Consider the following 12,499-nt stretch of genomic DNA (forward strand, 5'->3'; position numbering starts at 1 on the left):
ATCAGCCTCCAATACAGCCAAAATAGGAGATTCATCATTAATCTTCATTAATCATTAATTAAGTTGAATTAGTCAAGGCTGACCTTGGAAAGAGCTGCTTTCTCCACTATGGTTCTTTCGCTCAAGTTGGGAGCCTTCATTTATGAGCAGATAACGATCCGTTTATCTGTAATTGGCAGCAGGCAACCGTGCAATTGAAGGAAGCTCAATGGAGGTGATTTACAGTAATGTGCAGATATGAGAAGAAGCAGCTTGGTGGAAAGACATTTGTATAAATTTGAGCCTGTACTATTTCCACATCTTTTTCTGATAATGTTTAATCTCGCCCAACACTAAAACACACCCGTGTGAACTGAGTGGTGCAACTCCGTGTGGGGGTCCCCGGTGGGTCCCCGCCTCAACGGAACTTCCAGACCCACAGGAACGCGCCCAGGGTGCCAGCCCAGTTCCGGCGAGCTGCCCCGTGTCCGAAACGGTCGATAAATGACAGAGTTACTGTGTGGGGGAATTAGCAGACCTCTCTCTCTCGCTCTCTCTCTCTCTCTGTAATTAGCAGGCAACAGTGCAACACTATCTCTCTCTCTGTTTCTAGCACAACAGCGCCACTTTTGCCCCTACTGGTACTCTAAACATAGGGACACGTACGTGGACATAGGGACATTGCTGTTCCTTGGGTGGTTAAAAACGAAGCCTTTTGAATAGACTAAAATAGCAAAACCCACTTTAAAAACCAATTAAAATCAACTGACATTTCACTAAACATAATGTAAAAATAAGTATTTTTTTCCCTAAATCCAGTCTTAGAATCTGACTTTTTAATTCACAACATATTCCCCCACTTCTACTGGGATTTATGGGGCGAATGAATTGAGTGTGGCAACAGAGTATTTGGTTTGGAACAGACCCATCTCTTTCCGTCATAGTGACATTCCTCTGCATCAGTGTCCCTATCCAAATCAGGTTTTCTAATAGCCTCTTCTGTTTTGTTTTGAAATCAGATGAAATCAAAACAAAATCAGAACTTATGAAAATTGCAAAACTATAATAACCTGCGTCATCCAGTTATTGGACTTCCTTGTTGCACAACGTGGATGCACCAAAAAAGCATATAAATAAGCTGATGTAAGGATGTAAGATGTAAGATGTAAGGAGACCACAAACTTAGAATTAGAGGGAGAGAGCATGAGTGTGTAGAGAACAGAGATGAAAGACCTCTGCAGGTTCTTCCGCAGTATGACCCAGGCATCCACAAAATGCCAATGAGGCATGGCAACACTCGAACACTCTCAAAGTTCACCTGTGATTTAAAACATCATGACAAAAGTTATTGATGTGAAAGATGGTATAAGAGCTTAAAGAGACACTTCACCCGTTTTGCAACCAGATCTTATTGTAATGATGTTTGGGAGACAAGAAACACTTTCCTGAGGTTTTTCTGTGTTTTTAGATATTTTAGTATTTTAAAGTGTCCATGAAGTCATGGACACTGGACACACTACAAAATGATCCGTAGCTGGCATATAACGTCCCATAATGGGAGGGTACGGATATTGACGTAGTTGGCAAAAAATGAAACACCATGGTTAATCCGGGCCTGCACTTAAAGTACCACTTACCCATTTTCAATCTATCTTCATATCTATCCTCACTATTGCTCTTTATAAGATGCACCATTTCTGTCTACTCGATCGGCCTGCGTCACAGAGGAGGGCTGTGGACAGTTCAGAAACCCGTCTACCAGTTACAGACATGGCAGGTGAAATAATCATTTTTTTTGTGCTATTTTTCTTCAAAATGTGCTATTTGTGCTATTTTGCATTCAAAATTGTCTATCTTATAGGGGATATTCAGATAAACTGTTAAACGGGGCTGCCCTATAACGGTTTTTAAAATAAAATGTTGTTTCAGAAAATATAATTGTTGGGGAAACTTCTGAGAGCTTCATGAACAAAGATAAACGACTTCAAAAACTCAAAATTGGTCTGGAAAACTGCTTAGACAATAGACATGTGAGTGATAAGGAGAGCGTGAAGGGATTTATTGCTCAGCATTAGCATTTATAGGGGCTTTGTAGGCTAGCAATGTCCCTTCACCATGACTGAAATAAGGATTGTTTGGAGTCCTGTGATTAGACAAACAGGCCCGTTTCCAGACAGTCAAAATCCATAACCCCTTAAAGTATGTTTTAACAGCGGACGACAGCCAAACGAATTTTCCGGAAGTGCATTATTTGTCTATGGGACCCGGCGACTACCGGCGATAGCAGGCGAACGGCCGATAGTAAAAAAGTGGGCGGAGGAACGTACCGGGCGATTAGGCGATGTGTCGGCTGATGCTTTTTTAACCTGTGATAACAAAAATAAACTACAAATATTATACACAGGGACCTTTAAAGCCGAACTGCTCGATAAGAATAGCTCAGTTGTATGCCTGTGGGCATGCGTGATGTGCCTCGCTCTCTCCTGATCTTGGAGAGAGAACTGTATACAGTACATTATTCCATTTCTAGTTTTGATTTACTATTGTTGTTTTGTACTTTACTATTGACAGCAGGGCCACTTGAGGCATTTTAATTACCTGGGCATTAGCAATCATGAATTATATGAAGAAAAAAAATACTTTTAGTTACTCCACTGCGCCCTCTACCGATATTGCCAAGAGAAAACCCACATAGAGAATATTTTTCTGGCCAAAAAGTACCTTTTATACGTGTGGTGGGGGGCTCAGAGTGCTTCCTGCACTAAGTTAAGTAGGCTTTCTAATGACACAACCCGCCTTTGTATTGGTGAGAAGCAAAAACGTTATTTTTATTTACTAAAGACGAGAGGCTGGTCTGCATTTATGCGAGCCCCAGAAGTCATCGGTAACATAGCTCTAAATGTAACGGCATTGCAACGCATTAGAGCTATGGACCAGAGCTATGTTTTTCCCACATTTTGTGAATAGGCATACACAAAACAGTTTCAGTTAGTTCTCTTTTTTTGTAAAGTTTTTTTTATTATTATTATTAACTATAATAACCTTAAGATGCAGTGAAACTGAGCTATACTTAACTACCTGCCAACTGTACCGAGATATCACATAGCGGCTATGTATCCCTCCCTCCACAGAAGCGCAGTGATGCCTGATTTATTCTTCGTCGTACACGTGTTCCATGCTGAAAATGGCTGTCGATCAGCTATTTTCAGCACGTGGAAATATGCAGGCTGTGAGAACTGAGACCCTTCACAATAAAAGCATGCAGCTTTCACAAGTTGGCCCATAATAAAGACAAGGAAAAGGATTAAGAATTGCATATGAGCTATTTTTTCTCCAAAATGTATTTTTTTGAAAGGAATTAATTTTGTATTATTAAATCCCCCAAGTTTTTTTATTCAATAAAGTCTGAGGTTCTATATGGCTATGGGCTGTGGTACTGTAGTAATAATAATAATAATAATTCAAAAAAGAAAGAACGAAAAATAACTAAAATAGTTGAACCATGAACTTTAGTTCAAAATATTGAATGATGAATATATATATATATATATATATATATATATATATACACACATATGTATGTATATGTATATAGATAGGCCTATACACCGTATATCTAGGTGTGCCCTGAGATTTTTAGGCTATGAAAAGTGTGCCCTGGGACAAAAAAGGTTGGGAAACACTGACATAGCCTATACTTCTCACTGCACATTACAAACATGCAAAGTAGAGTTTTAAAACATGACCAACTAGAAAAAGTGCCCCTCGGGGCACAGGTCTCCACCAGGGCAGGTCAGGTTGTGGCCTCCTGGTGGCGCTATAATAGGCCAATGTGAAAAGGGTGCCATTGATGGCAAGAATTGGATGATTTGAGACATTTTGTTCAAAAAATGTGTTTTGCAAAAATCAACCTGTTGGTGGCGCTATAACAGGCCAATGTGAAAAGGGTGGGATATATTCCTCAGCCTAGTAAGAAAATGTGTGAAAGATTTCACGTAAATTGCATGCTGCGTTCATGATTTGAGGCTTTTGTTCAAAACGGGGCACTCTTGCAAACTGTGAAAGCCAATTAATTAGGATGGAATATGAAATATGGGACAGATCCGACTTGAGCACATGACTAAAGAGATACTGTGTAACGATTTGTGAGATTTTTGGACAGAATCTGGATGAGTAATATCAAAAAATGTGTTTTACAAAAGTCGGCCTCCTGGTGGCGCTATAAAAGGCAGATGCGGAAAATGCAGGTCAAAGTTTTGTCCTTGGCCTCTAGGGAGTGTGCATGCAACGTTTCACACAGATCGGTGCAGTTCCAGGTAAAAAATGTGAAAAGCTTCCTCATGGTGGCGCTATAACAGGCCGTTCTGGAAAATGTGGGGCAGAGGTTCATCGTTGGCATCCAGGGAGTGTGTGTGCAAAGTTTGGCATCGACCGGGTTAACGGTGCCGGAGATTAGCTGGTAACAGACGGACGGAAGGATGGACACACACACGGCCGGAGTGCAAAACATACTCTCTCCCCATGCCTTCGGCCTGGTGGAGACAATAACTATAAAACTCCCTTATCTATATCCTGTTGGGTGAAGTACAGCCAACGTACAGCAACATTTGCAGATGTTGTATTTGTGGCAGGAAAATAATGTAAATGGTGCTTTTTATAGATTTAAATGAATTTATATAGCACTTTTATCCAAAGCGCTTTGTAGATTGTGCATTACATTCTCTCTCTCTCACACACACACACACACACACACACCTCCAATTAGGGGTTCAGAGTCTTGTTCATGGACAGGGAACCTTACCTCGCGGTTGCACTCTAATGGCCAGTCTACCCCTGAGCCACTGCCTTCTGCCGTCCAATGTAAAACAACCACCTTAAAAACTACCAATCATGTGTATTTCTGCACAATCTGCACCACCAGTTTCTTCCTTTATTGTATTGTGCTTGTTCATGCAAACTGATAATAAAGTAGCCTATCAATCAAAAGACATTGACAACATGGGTCGAAGTGGACCTTTTGCACAGGAAACCTAACTTGATTGGATCCCATGCAGCTATGGAAGCTGTTCTGTTCTCCATATGTCGCAATGCAACACTAATTCACTAAATTACAAGGTAATAGGGTTTATCTACGCCCATTAGTGCAGTAAATAAACAACAATAATATACAAGCTTACGTAGGCTATAAAGTAGGCTTATAAAGGGGTATGAATTCGCCAAAAGTATGCCATAACGTGTATAAAATGTGTGGTAATTTACCTGGGATGAAGTTAATCACGAAAAGTATGACCAATTTATCCAGCCTGGTGCGCAAAACTTTCCCACCGGCACTCATGGTCCGTTCCAGTAGGCTACGGTGTTTGTGCCCCGAACAAGCTGGCGTCGGTTCTCGGTTATATATTCCTTGCAGAGCAGAGCCTGTAAGTCATGTAGACAGGCACTAAACAACAACCAGGACAGCCAGTCACAGTCAGTTCGCCGTCAGTCAGATCATAATTACTCAGATGTCAGAAGCTGCAAATTAACACTCGAATGAAGGAAAAACGAACAGGTTCGTATAAGACAGCCTCGACTGTCCTCTGCTGTCACTGTTTTTTCGCCCCGACTAAAATGAAAGCCTGGGTATCGAGGGAGGCTACTGTTCCCCCACTCAAACTATAACCAGCAGAAGCGCTCTCTCTCTCTCTCTCTCTCTCTCTCTCTCTCTCTCTCTCAAATGAGAGAGATATGGAGCAGTGTTTTGTTGTTTTGGCATGCTTTTGCAAATTGCTCGCAATAAAATTTTGTTTAATTCCATAATTGTAAAATCATTGTATTTTCATAAGGGGCACCAAAAACAATCCAGGAGGAATGACTAATTAATGCTTCAATATAGAGCATGCAGTAGCATGGCTGAGTATAGGCTATCTCGGCATTGTCAAAACACCTTCAGAATAGCTACATTTGGGTTTAATATTGCACTACACTTCATGAAGTGCATAGGGTATAGGCTACTGTGTTTCACACATTTGAGAGGGATCTGGGGGTCAGCTATATAGGGCAGCCGCAGTGATTCCCATTCCTCCAATTAAACAACTGATTTTGATTACAGAACTACTTTTTTGAGGCCCCTCCTACAGCTTTTTGTCCTATGTCACATTTGTCATTGACAATGAAAGGAGAATTGACGTCATGTGTCTGAGCAAATCGGCTTTTTGTGCTAACAAACATTAAATGCCATTGACAATGAAAGGAGAGTGTGTCTGATCAAATCGACATGTTACGTCATGATTATGTACGATGATAAGAGCGCCCCTCACTTCACACAGGTGTGATTTTTGAGGGGCGCCCTCCTAAATACAGCTTTTGTCCCCACACGTCTCAATATTTGCCATCGACAATGAAAGGAGAAATTAGGCCAAATGTCCGCCATATGACGTATTTGTCCCCACACGTCTCAATATTTGCCATTGACGATGAAAGGAGAAATTACGTCAAATGTCCGCCAAATATGACGTAAATTTGTGGCAACAAACATATGTAGACGAGCAAATCGACTAACCAATGATAGGCCTACCAATCACAAATTCAGTTGTTCATGAGATGTATAATGATAAGAGCGCCCCTCACTTCACACGGTTTTATATACAGCTTTTCTCCTCACACATCTCAATATTTGCCATTGAAAATGAAAGGAGAAATTAGGTCAAATGTCTGCCAAATATGACGTGAATTTAACCAACCAATCACATAAATGCAGTTGTTCATGTGCACCCTAGGAAGACATTTATACTTCATTGCGCAACAGTATTGCGCACAGAGAACAGCTGAAGCTCACATCGCGTCGCGGATGCTATGCATGGATGCGACTGTTGTGAGCTTATTAAAGGCATAGACATATAAAGGTAGACGCCTCTTGGGCTGGGGCGTGTGCGGCTGGGGCATGTGTTCTCGAGAGGGGGCAACATTTTCCAGAGATTTCATGCGAAGCATAAAGCGGAAGCATGAGCGGAAGCCGCGTGAGTAACAGAAGTCTCGGAAAAGACGCACTGCCAGTAGTCACTTGAGTGGCAGCGAGAGACGTGGAGGAGTCACATGAGTGACTTCACTTGGGCAGCGACGCAGAGTTCCTTCAGCACTTCCTGCGCACTTCTCCCCCCTTTTGCACACACATCGCTCCAACGACCTGCAGCGGCCAGTGAGGCATCTATTTATTTAAATATCTATGATTAGAGGTCTGCTAGTCTCTGCCGTTCTCTGCGCGCGCGACACCGGGACGGAGCATAAATTAGGCTTGATGGGCTGCAGCTGCACGTGCACAAAGAGGCTCTGCTGCCGTGATCATGAGTGCTCCCTGCATTCTTATGACAGCTACAGAAGGTGTGGTTTTGAGGACAACTGTTTTGAATTGCTATTATTGTTCACACAACAGAAACCAAGGATTATATATTTAAAGGACGAGAGATCACAATAAAAATCAGATACACGTCACAATCAGATGTATGCACGTGCGCATGGCATGCTGGTGCTCATCACTGAGAGAGTCTGTTAAGGTGTCTATTGGTTACTTTTTCTCACTTGTAAACAAACAGTAGCGCTGCACAAGTGCACTGGCCAATCACAGCGTGTTCTTACTCAAACGCGAAGAGGATTCCATGCTAGCGAATACAGGCTTTCATTTCAGACTGAAACTTAAAAATAAAATGAACAAAAAAAGCCATTGCAGTCCGACTTTAAGTGGTTATGGTGAGTTTGAAGTAAAATGCTGCAGGAAATTACCTGTAGGCCTACTGTTAACAGTAGGTATGCTGCCATCCGGCCTTCGCTTGCGAGCCCCTTGTGCCACAAAAAACAGGCACAAACATTCCTTTGTCCCTGTCTCTATCTGCACACTAAATGCTGCTGTGGGTAGATCTAGGAGATAACTTATGATAAGCACTTTTACGTACTTACCTTCATACTTTTTACTTACTTTATTTGTCTCGTGCCTAAATGCCTATGCACTCGCACTTTTATGACTATGGCATAGCACTTTAACGCCTGCACTTTATTGGTTATGTGCACCTTTGTACTTTGGTATGATCTGCTATGTGAACTGTTGTTTATGTGTACTTGTCTCATTGTTTAATGTACGTCTATGCTGCAACCCAATTTGCCCTTCGGGGACACTAAATAAACTTGAACCTTGAACCTTGAACCTTAAGGGCCTATATGGGGAAATCACCAAGGTCAGAATTGATTAAAACAATTATAATCTCTGACCGTCTTGATCCAAGGCTTTTTATTTCCCTGCATTTGCCACAAATGTGCTTTTGAGATAGATTTGAAGTGAAGTGCTGAGGGTGTTGTTCATGGTTTTCAATGCGACTCAAGATTTAAGTTGTTAGGTAAGTAAAAGAAAAAGATAGATTGCCAGCCTTTCTCTTCAGCTATCCAAATGGCAAAACCATTATTCCAACCACTGTATATAGACTATATATTTATTTTTATGAAGCAGTACCACAATGTAGAAATACAATGCGACTCAAGAAAGCTGGCATGGGCACCAATGTTCTAAAAGCTTTTTACAGAGGCACCACAGAGAGCATCCTGACTGGCTGCTTCACTGCCTGGTATGGCAGCTACACCGACCTCAACCGCAAAGCAATGCAGAGAGTTGTGTGGACAGCCAAACGCATCAGTGATCTCCCCCCTTTGAAGTATGACGATCGCTGTGTGTCAGCAAAGCTTGTGGAATTATGAAGGATCCAATCTATCCCAATCAGTTTGAGATGCTGCCGCATGGAAAACGGCTACGCAGTCCCAAAGCCACTGGTAATAAAGCTTCTTCCCACGTACAGTCAGGTACGTACATTATTTTGGAAAAGATAATAAATGAAAACGGTACATGAAAAAACACAGACCCTCACGTATTAGGAGGGCAGTATCAGTCACCAGAAAAAAGGACAGGTATTTTCGATGAATCTATCATGGTTGAAATGGAGTTTGAAGTTAAAAAGTAAAATATCAAATTACTGAATCAAGCAACTTAAAAACTGTCTGGGGTATTCACATAAGCCCGAGTAGACGATAACATTACCAAAAGTTTTAAGTGAAATATCCCTTTAAGCTGCTAAATGCTTAAATGTTACATGTTACTGTGCCTGCACAGCACATTATTTGTACGTATAAGCACCAAAAGTAAAAGTACTCATTAAAAAGGTCCCATTTCACAAAAATGGATGCCAGCCAACTGCAAGCCTTAGGCCAGGAGAGTATAGTTAACGAACCATCCCGTGTTCTACATGCCGTGAACTAGCCAATGCCCTCTGGGAGATGGTTCACAGTCCCCAGTTGGAAATTAATCATATTTTGTAATTCATTTATCACGATGTTACAGCCCCGCCCTAGGGAACCGACTCCCCTCTCTATCCTCTCATGCGAGACTTGAGGGTGGGCTGACAGCAAAATAAGGAACAAAATAAGCTATAACATTATCTAAGCCAAAATAATATAAATAAAGTATGCTCCTTGGAGTGCAGATCTCTGCCTGGCCAAGTTGGCCATCCATGGCTTGCAAGGTTTGGAGTTTGCAATCAACCAATGTGAATGGAATATGAAATATCAAACTGATACATCTTGACGTGACTCCAAATAAAATGTGTATCGAAAACGCTAAATGGTGGAAAATCTTTTCTGGAGGAAATGGGCGTGGGATGGAGGTTCTTCCTTGGTAAACTGGAGTGTACTTTCAAAGATTCACACCTATCGGTAGAGCAAGATCAGATCCCCCTGTCTGGGGGTCTCACTGTGACAGGCCAGACCTACTGCTGTTGTAATACAGACACAGTAGATCAGTGGTTCTCAACCTGTGGGCTGGGGCCCACAGGTTGAGGAGATTGCAAACACTAATATTTTATTGATAACATAACATTCATATTTAAAAACAATCATGTAGAAAATATACAGGAACTCAAAAGTACTGCGTTAGTTCCATTGACACAAGCCGGAACACTGCAGACGCCTATAGATGCATGAATCGGTGAAACCAGGGAGAGCATCAGCACCGCGCAGCCAGCACAGTGCATGATGGATAAGACACGGAGAGATTTTCCATCAGTCACACTCAGTCTTTGTTTTGTGGTCATTTATTTTTTGATAGAGACGGGATTTTATTGTATTTATTTTTTTAGTTTGTATACAAATTTCAGAATAAACAGGCTGACGTAACCGCACGCACGCACGCACGCACGCACGCACGCAGGCAGGCAGGCAGGCAGGCAGGCAGGCAGGCAGGCAGGCAGGCAGGCAGGCAGGCACGCACGCAGTTTGTCTCTGAGTTGCCAATGAATATCAAACCCTCAGCAGAAAACAGTGCTCAATATGTTTCAGTAACTTAATAATGAATGAAAGGAAACATGTCTTTGACATTTTCACCTGCAACAGACAAATAAAATACAGTGAGTCTTCAAGTTGCCACTGCCTACCTGTACAGTATGTGTGCAAAATAAAAATGAAGTAGGCCTACAGTATACATTCTCCTACCAAGAAACATGCATTCATCCTCATGGCACTACCAGAGTCACAAAGAAAAGCATTGAATGGTGCAAAGCAACCATCACTAATTCCAATGTGGTGAAACAAAAGATGTGTATAAATGTGTTATTTGTAGTCAAACTGATAAAAATCACATGAACCCATACAATGCAATTATTATGCATTATGCATTTCTACTCAAAACTTAAATTAGCCATTTTCACAGCCAATTAGTAAAAGAAAGAGGACAACTTACACTCAGCAGAATAAAAACGAATTGCTAGGCAGCTAGGCCAAGACAAAGGCAGCTAGGCCAAGACAAAAAAAGTGCAATATATATTTGTGTGTATGTCTATTATCCCCTATTATTAGTGATGCCATGTTGTTGGGCTTTGTTGGCATCATCATCGTGCTAAAAGACACCGCTCACTTCACACAAGTCTTATTTTTAAGGGACGCTAGCCCCTCCCATGCCCAGCTTTCCAGGTTTGTGTGAACACAAACATGATTGATTGATTGATTGATTATTTATTTAAGTGTCATGCTTCCAAAGAAGCCCAGCCCATATGGACTTACAGGACACTTTTTACAGTTTACATTTACATAAACAATTACAATAAACCGACATGACGGTTTGCAAACAATGATCAAGTGAATACCAAACTGACACTCCAGATCCTTACAAGGCAGATTACATAATATACACCATTAGCCTACTGAAGAGCTGGGATTGTCTTCTACTCCAGGCTCTAGAAACAAACTGGGCTGTCCTAAATACTTAATAACCAGTCTAACTGCTGTCCATCATCTTCCCAGAATAGATCAGGATGTCTTTGTTGCATTGCCTCAAACAGTGGAGCCCTCAAATCATCATACAGAGCACAATAAAACATAAAATTACATTCATGTTCCACATCATTTAGGCCACATACATTACATAATCTATTCTCTTCTGGCACATCTGAAAATCGCCCTACCTCAATAGCCAGAGGCAGGATACCAGTTCTGAGCTGGGCACACTAGGGGCTCAAATTTCGTCTCATCTTTCTAAATACACTGTTTTGGGATTTAGCAGTGGGGAAGGGGTGTTCCCCCACTAAAGTTGGTATTTTGGTTACCTGTCTAAATCCCTAAAACACCTCCGTTACCCGTTATATTATGCATAGGTGTGGTTTGGGCGTTACAATAATTAAACCAATCACCGTGCCACATATGCCATTGCCTTTAAGAGATCCCTTATCCGTTGCCCGTTATGCCCAGTGCTATATTGCTTCATAGCCTTACGGTCTATAGCCCATGGAAGAGTGTTGCATCGCTACCCCCCTCGTGTCGTTCTTTTTTTTCCTCCACCCCGCACAGAGCCAAGAACACTCGTCTTTTCATTGAGTCACAACTCGCTCATTTAAAAAAATTCAAAGTACTATGTAAACTACGAAATTCGGGCTTTCATTTGGTATATAGATCGAGCGAGTAGGCCGTCTCTACGAAACGGTATCAAGCGGAAAGGAAAGGTCGGTCAATTGGATTAAACGCCATTTGCTGCGCTATGGGATGATGCAACTGAACGAACAAATGCGTGGAATCGCATTTGGAGTCTTTGACTATACAATTATAAACACAATGGACACAAGGAAGGCACTCACTTCTGCTGATTATAGGAAAATTACAAAGAGATGCGTATAGGAGAATAAGGAGAGATGCTACTCCATGTCCTTGGATGCTACTCCAAGGACATCTGGCGCTCTACCAAACTAATTTGGCATACGGTTTACGGGTGCTTTTAAAATCGCTTTCCCAATTGTGTTTGACCAAAATAGCAATTTAGGGGAAAGCGTGCCAGCACACCCATGACCACACCTCTAGGCGCAAATACCGGTGTCGGCAAAAAAGATAGCGGGTGATGTTGGACGAAAATACCATTAAGGGACAGAGAAAGCTCCTATATTGGAAGAGCGCATCACTGCATGCCTGGCTGACATCTCACAGTGGATGTCCTCCAACCACCTCAAGCTGAACCCAGACAAGA

General features: G+C 41.8%; 1 protein-coding gene across 1 annotated transcript in view; it reads right to left on the minus strand.

Annotated features, from left to right (window-relative positions):
- Nucleotides 1–5,577, minus strand: part of LOC306928394 (relaxin receptor 1-like) — a 126,445-nt gene extending 120,868 nt beyond the window's left edge. Inside the window, exon 1 of the mRNA XM_079508450.1 lies at nt 5,239–5,577. The gene's annotated coding sequence lies outside the window, so the exon portion shown is untranslated. The remainder of the gene's footprint in view (nt 1–5,238) is intronic.
- Nucleotides 5,578–12,499: the final 6,922 nt, after the last annotated feature.

This window comes from Electrona antarctica, assembly GCF_951216825.1.
Source record: "Electrona antarctica genome assembly, chromosome: 8".
Taxonomy (NCBI): Eukaryota; Metazoa; Chordata; class Actinopteri; order Myctophiformes; family Myctophidae; genus Electrona; species Electrona antarctica.